Consider the following 13,406-nt stretch of genomic DNA (forward strand, 5'->3'; position numbering starts at 1 on the left):
GTCCAGGCATGCCTAGCCTGTCTCGGGGTGGCCAAGGACTATCATCTGCTGTGTTCTCTGTAGTGTCCCACTTTTTTCCTCTCTCACTGTGGGTCTGATCTTGCAGGGAAGCAGGAAGCAGCTGCAGCTCCCATAACGCCCTGCAGAAGCAGTTGCATGGAGTTGGGGTAAGTCCTGTGGTGGGGAACAGCTGAGGACCTCCGACTCAGAGTCACTGGGCTGATCAGGCCATTTCCAAAGCAGCTTCATCCATCGCTAATGCAGTTCCTTGTGCTGTCTGTCTTGAACATTTGCTCGTCTCCTCTGACAGATGAAGATTAGTTTCTGCTGTAGAACCAAGGACTGTAATATGAAGAACATAAATTAGCATTTCATCATGCTTACCTGCCATCCCTTACCTCATAAAAACTCCATTTCTTTATAATGTTTCCCTTTATTTTAGTGGCAATATCTTCCCTTGAACAGACACAATATCGCATCTTATTCCCTCAAGCATTTATAGAGTATGTGTCACAGGTTTAATAGATTGGGAACACAATTATTCTTATCCTATTAAAACTTTGACTGACGGCACTTGGCCATTTTTATTTTTTACTTTTTTTTTTAAACAATGAATTGCACCACAGAAGAGATTTTAAAACCCACTGAAACCCGACAGGCCAGAATTCTCCTGTCAGCTACATCTCACAGTGTCCAGAGTCTGCTGACATTTTGCTTGAATTGCTTCCTGCTTGAGAAATGCCTGGGAGCAAACTGGAAAGATCTGCTAGCAGAAAGGGCTAGTTCCCTGATGGTATTTATGTGGTTTTGGACTGTTAATCTGTTAATATACTGTATATTCTAACAATTTGTTTCTGTGTGAATATGGAACTCACTTGGTCAATGGGAGAGGAAGAATCATAATAAGTTTTGTACAAATGTGGGATTAAACTAACAGATACTTTGCAATTTCCTCAACTGCGAGGGGATATTTTTCACTCAGGTGGAAAATTTTATTGCTGTTTTTCCAATGAATATCTCATTTAAATTGCAGGTTTAGGAATGGCTGGTAGAATTGGTGACACTGAGAATGAGCAAAATCTTTCAGCTAATATAAGTAAAGAAAAAATAATAAACCCTGAAAAGTTAAAACAATTTGATCGAATATTTCCAAACAAATATATTTTCAAATTTTTTGACATGATATGCTGTTGAAAATAACCAGGAATGTAATTCAAAGGAGAGGTAAGAAATAAGCTAAAGACTTCCAAAACATAGGGCAAAAAACTTACTTCTCTAAGGATGATTATAATTCTCATTTGACTGATACTTTTCAAGTTTTTTTTTTCCTCTCACTGCATAGCATTAAAAAAAATAATTGTGGATCAATCCCATATTTTTTTTAGGCTACTGATATTTAAAATCAATTATTTGCTGAATTTTCCTTGGAAGATCTATGGAGACTGCAAGCCTAACAGTACGGCTGTGATCCTGACACATTCTTTAACAAATGAAGTTAATAACTATGCACTGATATATTGATATTTTTCCTAAGGAGGCAGCCTCATGCTGTTTCCTATTTTCTGTATGTGTAACTTGCATGATTGAGTGTTGCATTAATCCTGAGATTTGTAGGGATGAATTCAAATACGTATGATAAATACAGGTAATGTACGGCCATGGGCAATATTTTACTACCTGGAGGATATTTCCTGCTAGTGAAGGGCCTAGTAAGTTCAAGTAGAAATCCAAACCCGGAGGAAACTTTCAAAATAATTTAAGAGCTTTGCATAACATTCATCTATGTACTCAGAAGACGTTTATTTCTCCCCCATGCCTGCTGATACAGTTTGGAGATGCGGTTCGCTCTGGCTAACTAGGTGAACCCATCTCAAAGGAGGTGGATAAGGTTTATGAGTAGAAACTCACTACTCCCCAGCCTGCAGCTCTGGAAAAAACCATTGGCAACTGGCAGAAGAAAGATATTCACGGAGTGTTGCAGGCGTAAAGAGGAGTGGGAACAGGGAAGGAAATGTCTCTTCTGACTACAAATACAGATGTGAAATCAGAAGAAGAAGAAGAAATCCCAAATCCAGCCTGCCACTGGTATCAAATGCAAATGGAGCTGACAGATTTTTCAGCTTTAATTTTTATCAGACATACAGAAACCTCTGACCTTTCTTGTGGCACTGGGGGAAAGTGACTAAGAATGGGGAGCTGACATTATACAGAGCAAGCAGCATTAATTCTGGTGGGATGGCTTAAAGTACAAAGGTATATTAATGAGCTTGAAGGGATGAGAAAGGAGAGAAAAAGAGATCTGCTTACCCCAGTTCACCATCATTTCCTTTTCTCATGGCTTTTTCATTTCAGTATCCCCATTTGCCTGCCTGCAGATGAACCTGGGTGTAGGAATGGGTATGCTGTGCTTTTCTCTTTTCATGCCTTTTCATGCTTAGAAAATCCTCTATTCTTCAGCAGGAAAGCCCAGGCAGTGTGGGTCTCATAGGAGGCCAAAAGGTACTGAACTTAAGCATGAACTTCCCCCCTGGAAGATGTGGGAGGAAAGAAGAGATGCAAGGGCTGAGGGCAAACATGCCCAAATGTGTCAGAGAGTGGTATTACTCCTTTGCTGATCGGTGGACCATGCAAGGTGTTGGTGTCCTTGCTACAGCTTTCGCATAAGGGACATTCTTTCAGCTCAAAGTAGCCTACAGACCCAGAAGCATTTCCTCAGACAAACTAGGAGGGAGTTGATAGGCTTAATATATACATATATGTATGTTTTTCCTCATGGGCCTGGTTCCCTCGCCAGTCCACAGCTCATGGACTAGAAAGACTGTTTTGGTTTTCATGTCTCAGAAACTTCTGGAACATAAGCAGCTGGGCTTTTTTGTTGTTGTATTTTTGGGTGCCTTTAATAATGGAAGAAAACAATCCTCTTTACCTTTCCTTTTCAGGTCAGTTTAAACTTTCAGACTGGGATCCATTTCTTGTCATTTCTTATCTGATTGATTGAGAAATAAAGAGTGAGGACCCATAGAAATGAATCTGGAAAGGAACTTGAGACTTCATCTCAATCCAAGGTAAAATCAGCTATTGGTAAAAGTTTTCTGAGAGACTCCTTGACCTTTCCCAGCAGTCTGTTCCAGTACTTGTGTCCTCACTGTAAAAAGTTTTTGGTAGTAGTGTCTTTTTGGCTAGACCTTAAATTCATTCATTTCTTTTTGCATCTACAACAGACGCGCAGAACAGCTCATTCCTTTTTTCAGTGCTGGAATTGTTAGTATATTCAAGTCTGGAGTTACTTAATCTGGTGGGAAAAAAGATTCGGATGGGGGAGCAGGGTAGAAACTGAAACACATAAAAGGCTGCTGCAAAGAGAAAATTAATAAAGTGGACTTCATGTTGTTGGTGGGACAAGAGCCATGGATCTATTCTTGCACAAGGAAGGTACAAATTTGGTATTAGGAAAACTTTCTAAAATAAGGTTAGTGAAGCCATGGAGTGGATTGCCTGGGGATATTCTGAAAACTCCCTTTTTGTAGGTCTGTAAGAACTGGTCAAACAAACTTCCATCAAAAAAATCACAAAAATTTAAAAAGAGCAGTGATAGCGAGATTTGAAAGACCTAATAGTGTATAATGAATGAATCTGGGCTACTGGATGTATTTGTTAACTTAGAAAAAGTTCATAGAGTGTTCTTAGGAGCTTGTCTACTACTGCTGATGTGCATACCACAGCTTAGTGAACACCTGTTTTAGGAGTCCCTTAAATGATCTTCAAAGGCTTTGTAAATGCTCTTTGAGCCACTCAGGCTAAGGCAAGGCATTCCACAGAAAATTATGAAAAAAGACTATCCTCACATAGAGCTAGTATATGGATTATGCTCAATAAGAAAAGCTATCAAAGTCTGTCTAGCTTGCTCAACTAATTTATCTATCACTTACTGCATAAATTATTCAGGACCATTTTTTCCCTATAATTCAAAAAAATGGTCAAATTGTATTCATCACATCTATGACCTATGATTTTCCATTTTCAAATTTCAGTATTTCATTTGTAACTGCTCTTTTTTCTGGTCCTTGACCAGCTCTGCAGTCAAGTGGCAGTACTGGAAAAGCAATATAACACATCTAGTAGACTGATAATTATCTCCAGTAGCTAAGCTGGATTTAGAAGCCTCTCTTACTCAACTAATACACTCACCAAAGAATCACTTATGAAGTGAAAGCAAAAAGTAAGGGTCTTAAAGTTCTTCTGGAGCTCTTCCCTGTAAATAGCCTCATCTTGCAGCTTGTGAGAGAGCTTTGTTACCTTTCAACGGGACTTTGAGGGGGGGATTAGGTTTCCCTTTGAGGAAAGACGAGTACATTGCTGTGATGGCTTCCACTCTGAGACCTGTGGAGGAGCGTGTTGAAGTTAAAAACACAAACTGCAACCGCTAGCATTAGAGAGCAGCTTCTACAGCTAAAGCCTATGACAGGTATATTTGCTCTTCACTTTGCAAACACATAGGAGACCTGTAAAACATTCCTGCAAAGAGGTTACGTGCGCTCAGAGGAGGCTGACGCTCGAGAGCTCTGTGGGTTACAGCCTGAGCCTGTTCCTTGTCCCAAAGAGGAAAGGCAAACTCTAGCCTGGATTCACCCAGCACAGGTACGCCAGCCTGTCTTGGCCTTGGGAAGGCTCTTCTGCTCTTTCTCCTTTGCACAAGCATGTTAAGTGGGAGATGCAGTGGTCACCCAGCGCTCACTCTCCCTGTGCAGAGTTATCCACATGCCCGCAGCTACCCACGCAAGCCATACAGAGAAGAAAAGGCCCAACTTAATATTATCAACTGGAGGTGTCTGTAGAAACTTGTGTACCTATATTACTGATACAGGATTGTAGACCTTTAAGTAAAACAGACACACATATGTTTTTTAAGGTTTATTCCAACTGCTAAATACTAGTGATTTTTACATTAAAAAGGCTTTTTGTCAAGGTAGCTCTGGTTATAGAACCTTGAGGGAATGAAAAAGGAGTATGAATGTTAGATTTTCTGGGTGATCAGTGATGCTGTACACAAAAGACAATATTCCTAGGTCCAAATCTCAACCCACAGAATAAGAGAAGAGGCCCAAACTCTATCAGGAGTTAGGAAAGAATCTCAAACTCTGTCAGGTGTTCGGCAACCTTTCCAGCCATGACAACTGTGTGTTTCCAGAACAGCAAACAAAGAGGGCATGGAGTATCTTAAGTGATCTGCCTAGACAGATTAAAAATAAAGCAAGCCACAAACAGCAAATATTTCCAGAGGGGATAGAGGGCTTACTTCTTGCTGTTCATCTTAGTGCTGTGGCACTTTTAATACCCCCTTGCTATAAATTTGGGCCAGCTCCGTTCAGAGAGTGAGCAATCAGATTCTTTGCCATCCTAGCAATTGTCAGGAACCTCCAGCTCCAATCACCTTCAAGCAGACATTAATCTTTTTGAATGGTCTGCTGAAGTTTGTAGCAATTGCTCCAGAGTATTCTAGCCAAGATTTTTTTTTTTTTTTTCCTAACGCAATTAATAGCGCTATTCATTTGTCCCTGGACTGTTTTCCTGCATTGTACTGTCCTGCCATCCTGGTATTTTTACGGCAATGTCTAGTTAATTAGCACTTGGTCTGTCTTCCTGATACTTTGATTCCAGTCTCATTACATTATGCAAATCTGCATCTTGCTGAATCTGCTGTGTTTTAGGCCACATGCTGAAATAATCAAAATCCTTCTGCGTCCCATTGTTGTTGTCCTCTGTATTTCTGTTTTTTATTAATTTCAGAGCATGTGTGCGTGTGTGTGCATATGCGCTTCCTAATTTAGAAGCAATTGAAATCATAATTTCAATATGAGGCAGTTCTCATATAAACAATCACATTGCCATTCTGAATAGATGGCATGAAATGACCGTTTTGTTTCCTAAGTGTTTCTTCCTGAACCTCCTATTTTAAAATATATTTATCAGTCTAGTACTGAGTACCATCTCCCTTCATTCACTGGTGTTAAAGTTTTATTCCCAGGTAGAAGTGTCTGAAATGGACTGTGGACCTAACTGGATGAATTGAAATTAAAAAGCTTTTATTTCAGAATCTGAGAAGTAAATATTAGGCCGAAATATAAGCCTGAAGCATGGCTCTTGCAGTTTAAGTTTAAATAAACAACTCAGGGAAAGCAGGCTTGTGCTGTCACTCCATCATCTGCATATAATAACAACAACAGCAATAAAAACAACAAGACCAACAATAATAATTATTATTTTTATATAAAATTATTTGCAGTAAGATCTTCAGTGTGCTGGGAATTTTCAAAAAAATGTGTGAGAAAGTGAATTCCTCCTTCAAGGGGTTTTTCAGTCAAAATCACTTACAGACAGACTGATGAAAAGAGGTCACAGAAAGAGGAACATGAAAGATAATTTTTAGAAAAAGCAAAACAAAACAAGATTAATTGCAGAGAGAGAGGCAAAGTAACCTGCAAGGACAACACAGTGGGTGTTCCCCACCTGCTTTCTCAAAACAACACATGGACAACATGAAAAGCAGCTGTATTACCCACATGGGAGGCCATTCACAGCAAGAGCAGCTGAGACCTAACACCGTGTCCACCTCTGATGGCACGGCAAGGACCAGGAGGAGGCCAGACCTCCTGTTCCTCTGCAGTTTCCCAGGGTCCCCTCTGTGATCTTTGCTGAGGAGAAGGGGATGGCGCAGATTCCCCTGTTGCATACATACCCTGTGAAGGACTGAAAGCTTGAGGGAGGCTTCATTTGGAAAAGCTTTTTTCATGACAGGATTGAAGCCATGTTCTTGACAGTCCAGTGAGCAGTAGGAAATCCAATATTCAGCTTATTTCTGGCTGTTAATCAAATGCTATAATAGCATAGGTCGGGTTAGGATCAGCAGAATAATTGAGATTGCAGGTAAACATGCATTTTACGGTGTCACATTGTTTTGCTGTTATAAGTAATGATGACTGCACCTAGAAATCTCAAATAATGAAAACAGACAACTTTGAAATATGGCTAAAGCAGCAAATCATCAGTCCCTCAGAAATGCCTCCTGTGAGTTAGCCCTGTTTTCTTCTATCTATTAGCTAGCTGCCAAAATCACCGATAAGGACCAGCAATATTCAGCTGCCTTAGTGCTTTAATCTGTCCATAACAGGTCTTGTCAGCTCAACCCGTAAATGGCTGTGTGTGTGGAGACTGTGGAGTCCCAAGGATGGCAGGGATGGTGAAGCTTCGCTCTCGGCCACAGAGATGGGGAGGACTGAACGACAAAGGAGTAGGCTGAGACTTTCACTCTTGTGACTTTGTAGTGGCAACTGTATTTTAAACACAGGCAATTTGATTCACTTGTATTTAGTCAGGAAAGATGTTTGGAATCAGTGATGTCAGCTTGCTTTTAGTAAGTGAACAAGGACCACAGGGGCTTTTGTCTTCTTTAGTGTGCCCGTTATCCAACAAACACTACAATTCTTATACTTGGTTATATCAAAGCAGTATTTCTCTGCTTTTCCTTCTCCCTTTGAGCTGCTGCAAAAGAAACAGCATTTTGAAGGCAAAGATGAAATAAATTTCATTTCCTTACTTGTCTTACTAGAACCTCAATAAACAGAAAGGATCACACTGCTAATTATAGTAAGGTAGCTTACACCGAAGATTAAAGAGAAAGTGCTATTATGAGAAGGGACTTTTCACTCATCTCACCTTTCTACAAAAGGTGGAGGGTACCCCTAGATGACTGAAAAGGAATGAAATGACACAGAAGCGTGTTCCGTGCTCAAGGCTGTAGTGATCTGCGATGATGAAAGCAACAAGATCAGTGGCAACCAGACAAGAATGATGATTTGCTAATTCTCTGAACTGATACAGCAGGATAGTCAACCCCGCAGCAGACAGTTCAAACATTTAATGCAAAATGCATCTGTGCTATCTTAGGACAGGAGATCAGAAATTTGACTCCACACAACAAGAGCTTGTAAGGTCACCCTGTGTTGGTGATAAGTAAACTGAATTGAGATTTGATGGGAGGCACTTATAATTTGTAACATTTTCTTTGAGAAACACAGTTTCAGCTTCTGTCCCACCTAGCTCGCTAGGAAAATCCTTTAAACACGAACTGTTGCATTGATGAAAGAACTGAAATCTCATCCTGGAATGAGTCAGAATCATTTCATTTAAGAAACGTGACTTACTCTCATTCCTCTAAATCAAGCACGGATCTTGAAAGACAAAGTCGAATTCATTTAATTAAATGGGTTGTTCTTCTGTCTCTGCAAGGATACATCTTGTATGCAACTGCTTTGAATCTATGCAAAAATTATGGAATCTAAGATACCAGAAAGGTATAAATGTTTACTGGTGGCAGTGAAAGCAAGACATGGGACTCCTGGCTGCAAGATGTGCTGAGTGCTGAAAGTCTTTGGAGGTTTTAGGGTAGACTGGATAAGTTCAAGGAAGAGAAAAACATTGAGGATTACTGAATACATAGACATGACTTCTGGCATAGGAAGTTTCTGAGCTACAAAAGGCTAGATGCTGAAAGAGTACTAAAATAGAAGTGTCATATATGCTAGCCCTATTCTTATACTCTTCTTTTCACATCTGCTTTTGGCCACTGACAGAAAAGGAATACTGGACAAGGGAGACCTTTATCTGACTCAGAACAGTTTCTCTTGTGTTCTATAATTAAGCTTTACTATAATTGTAGAAAAGAGGTATTAAGCCTAGAGGTCTAAGAATAATTATAAATGATAGGAAGTTATTTTTGGTCTCTACCACAGCTTCAGTACAATGAAAGTCTCAGAGATAACATAATTAGAGCAGTATTTCCTAGTAGGGTGTAGGCACATCTCAGATTAAAAGTAGAAATTTTATCTAATTCAGACCTCCTTTAATATTCGCTTGTTATAATACACACGCCTGCTGAAGCAGATTGTCAAAGAGGACTCTGCTTTTCTTTTGTACTCAGTCTTTCATACACTGGAAGCTGTTTGTACAACCATGCAGCCGTGCAGGCCAGTGACTGACAGAAGGAGGAATCCACATCCAGACATCTCAGCACCTTGCATGGCAAGAGGGAGAAATGTGTCACTTGCTATTGGTCATTCTTTAACCACTGTTTTTTTGGCATATTTCATACCTTTGCTGATAACCTGAAAAATCACCCAGCTCAATATTCTTTGTGAACTATCACCTTCCTTATTTAAAAGCTTATTTCAAAAACAAGCATCCAGAACACCTGGGTTCTGTTCCAGGTCTTTCCCTGACTTTTTTTTTTCCCCCATCCTTTCACACAGGACTTGATCTCTCCCTACTGTAATCCCATAAAGCACTACTGACCTTCCAGATGTGTTCAGAATATGAGCTAAAACTTGTAAGCTATTTGAGATCTCAGGTATCATTTGTAAATGCCCTGAGAAGTCCCTGAGAGTCATTAGGCATCAGCAAGCACAGGATGGGGCCATGGAAAAGGTTTAATTCTCTTTCTGTAATGAAAGGCATGGTTTTCACAGCAAAAGCTAACCAGATCCTGAATTGCGCTGAATACCCCTAACTACCTTGGAAGTACTTTCAAGAATTGGGTTCCACTTTCAGCCATTGCCACCCTGTTGTTTTCAAAGTGATCATCGGCAGCTGTGCACACATAAGAGATATTGTACATTTACGGCAGTACAACTGACTAGCATTACTGCCGTGGTCTGGGCAAGATTCCTGTTGTGATGAACAGTTTTTCATCACATGGGATGATACAGCTGAGAGGAAAAAGGAAGAGACAAATGAACTCTTGGCCAACTCACAGGCTTGTTCAGTGAAACTGGGATTCTGACAGAAGCAGTTAATTAGGAAATCATTTATGCACTGATTATCAGCGCTGTCTGCCTAAAAACACAGCACAGCACTTGTATTGAAGCAAGCAGAATGTAACTTTAGTACACTTGTGTTGTCAATTACCTGCCTAATAGGCTTATAATTGAAACCACTATTATCATGTAGTTTTCATAATAAGCAATAAACACTGTAAAATAATGCATGAAGCCCCTCCAAATCTGTGGAGAGCATTTATAAATTGTGTAATCAACAACCGCTTACTTTGTGAATCCCCCAAAATTATTAAAAATAATGACAGTTCCCCAAGGAACTCTTCATAGAAGCATCTCTAAAATTCAGGAGCTCTTTGATGAGATTCTGGATCTTAAAATAATGGCATGAAGTCAGGAGTTTTAAAACCTTATCCCAAGACTGATAACTCAAGAGACACTTTGCCTTGACTTCAAAGAAGCTTGGACCAGGCCTATAAAAGACAAGGCATGCCCAGGTCTTGTGCAGTACTTCATTCATATAACACCATTAGCAAAAAAGAAATATCATCCCTCGCATTTTTCAGATGCAAAAAGTGAGGCAGAGTGACTTGCCTAAAGTCAGCTGCCTTATCAGTGGCAAAGCAGAATCCATATTTCCAGTTTCATCTGCTCTATCATATTCCCTCTCAAATTACCTGAAATCAGAAAAAAAATCCCTACAAGAATCATGTGGCTCAGCTTTCTCCTTACCTGTTCTATTTCAAGTAAGGAGATGGAGGTCGGGATGACTTGAGACTGGCAAGTTAAAGTTCACAGAATCCCATTCTCTTTGCACCCTTCCCACAGCATAATGAAGTTGAGAAAGAAATCTACGGGCTGGGCAAAATAAGAAAGTTGCTAGGATATAGAGAGATTTAGGTATCTTGCTTATTAGAGGACTACAGTTTCAATGTAACCCACACAAATTTGGCCGCTGACCATAATTAGAACATGAAGTGCCTCGAGGAGAATAATATTGCATGTGCTTCAGTATCAGGCTTGTTGTGGTTAACATTTTCCTTTAGGGAAAACATAATCCTATGTTATCTTTCCTTAACAATACATGGACCTGCTGTATTAAAGCAGATGCCCCATCTGAGAGAGGCAAACACAAAATGAAGGAGTATTCTGGATACCTCAGAGAGTTGTGGCCTGTTAACGTCACTCCTATCTACCTATGGTCATTTCTAACCATGCCCTTCTTCAATTCACTGCTCTGTTCCAAGTCACTTGCAGACAAATTTCCTCCCATTATTTGGGAAAAGAACCACAGTAAATATCCGCCTAGTAGACATTTTTCTTGATTTCTGATCATTGCCTGTTAAGAATTATCTCTTCTTGTGAACCAACTGGTGAGTCTAGCACTGATTCAGTTTATTGCTAACATCACTAAGAACATATTTAGACAATACATTCTGGGAGCAGGGATAAGGAAACATGCTAAGCTCCCAGACAGAAATAGTGGCAAGAAATTGTGACCTTTCCAGGTTTATCTAAGTCATTTAACTAGCCACTTCTCACCATATAGCCACTGAGTTAACTGCAAGTTAACGGAGTTAACTGAGTTAACTTTTTCTCATGAAAAGCCCAATGAGTTAGTGACTATTTGAAAGCAAGACAGATGAAACAATGTGACCTCTTTCACTTCCTTCGCTCTATTTTAGTACCTTCATTTCAGTCAGATTTGACTGGGATCTTTATGATTAAACAGAATGCATTATTCTGCCTTGGCCTAATTTGTGTAATAAGTTAGACATTTCACTGTAGGTTCCTAAATGATAGCTGAGCCACTTAGCAAGTTTTACCTTTATTGCACAACTAATTCTTAGCTTCAAATAACTCCTGGGTGTGTATATAAGAGCCTTTTATTCTCAGAAATTCAGGGTAATAAAATAATACAGACAGGAAAACTGTGCATTTCTTACGTTGCTAGTTTCTATACCCAACAGTATGCAAGTAAGAGATGTGCCTTCCTTTAACTTCCTGAGGGCCCCCCCCGCCCCCACAAAAAGCCTATTTACAAATGGATTGACTTAAAAACTGCCTTTCTCAAGCACCTTAACTGAGGATCAGAATTTATTTCCAGAATTCCCTTCACCATGTCCTTACTGTGCTTTAACACAGTTGTCCAATGTCGTCCTTGGCTTTCTCTTGGGTAAATCCTTTGATCCTTTTTTCCATTCCTGAAAAGTTAGCCAATCTTAAACCCAAGCAAAATGGTGTGCACTACACACAAAATTCTGCCTATTTTCTAAACACACTTTTCATAGGAGACATTTCAATCACAGTCTCCATTTTCTGACATTTCCTATAGATACCATTCCCATCTACAGCAATTAAAGACAGGAGACGAACTATAAAACCACTGGTGTCATCTCTAAGTGTTATCTGACATAGCTATAGGTGATTTGGGTTTGGGGATGCTGGAGTTCTGTTCCTGTTTCTCCTAATAAAAATTCACCTAATAATAAAAGTCATCCTAATAAAAGTCATCTCATTCCTATAAAAAGGTTTTATTTACTTTCTGTACATAAGTCAGTATCCTTTGCTGTGCTGCATGCCTCTTTCAAGGACATTTAGCTGGTTTCTGGCTGTTTTCAAGTCAGATCTGAAAAATGTCTCAGTGCCGCTTTCTTCTGTGGGCCTGCAGATGACAATACCATGCTCAGACCGCCTATTTTTATGCTGTCTTTTTACCTCATGAATATCTTCCTGGCAGATCTCTGGTAGACACTCTGGAGCTCCGCTGCTCTGAGGGTAATTATTCTGCTTGCAGAGAAAGTTTTGAGGCTTGGTTGTTGGAAAATTTTGTTTCAGAAAAGTATATTCTGAGGTGCTAGGGGAAGGAAGCGGTAAAAGCAAGGTTCAGAAGAACTACGGTGATCTGATCTTCCTTAGAAGGTGGCTTTGCAGCCAGGCCCCTGTGACAGCGAATGCTTTGCTCCTAGCTACGATAGTCTTCGTCCTGGGCTTTGTGATCCTGCACTGCCCAGAAGAGCTCAGCTGTCATATTTAGCTCATTTAAACTTTCCCCACTAGATCAACCCCTCTAGCATTTCTCTCCGAATGCCAGTTTGTTGATATCACTCTGGTGCCCTGGACTGAATATAATATTCCAGGTGCAGTCACAGCCAAGCTGTATGCAGGAAAATGACTGGCTTTTTTTTTTTTTTCTCCTTAATGTAATCTTTCTCTGACTGTAGCCTGCATTACCCTTCCTTTTCATGCTATATCACATTGCAAATTCATATATGATTTCTCTATTACTTGCCCTCAATCTCTTTCAACAGTACTGCTTCATTCCATTGACTATAGCATTAATTTGTTGGTGTTTATAGACCAGTGAGTGCTATTGTGTAAAAGGCTGGACTACACGATGTAGAGACAATATAATACTGATGGCAGCCAGACAAAGAGAAAATTGACAATCCAAAAATAGAAGGGAAAGGCAGAAGAGGAGACAGAGTTTGGTGAATAATGGATCTTTCATTTCTGTGGTACATCAAAAAAAGATTTAAAAAATTGCTCAGGGACTTTATGGAAACAAACATTTAAAAA

This window comes from Apteryx mantelli, chromosome 7 (assembly GCF_036417845.1).
Source record: "Apteryx mantelli isolate bAptMan1 chromosome 7, bAptMan1.hap1, whole genome shotgun sequence".
NCBI classification, from domain to species: Eukaryota; Metazoa; Chordata; class Aves; order Apterygiformes; family Apterygidae; genus Apteryx; species Apteryx mantelli.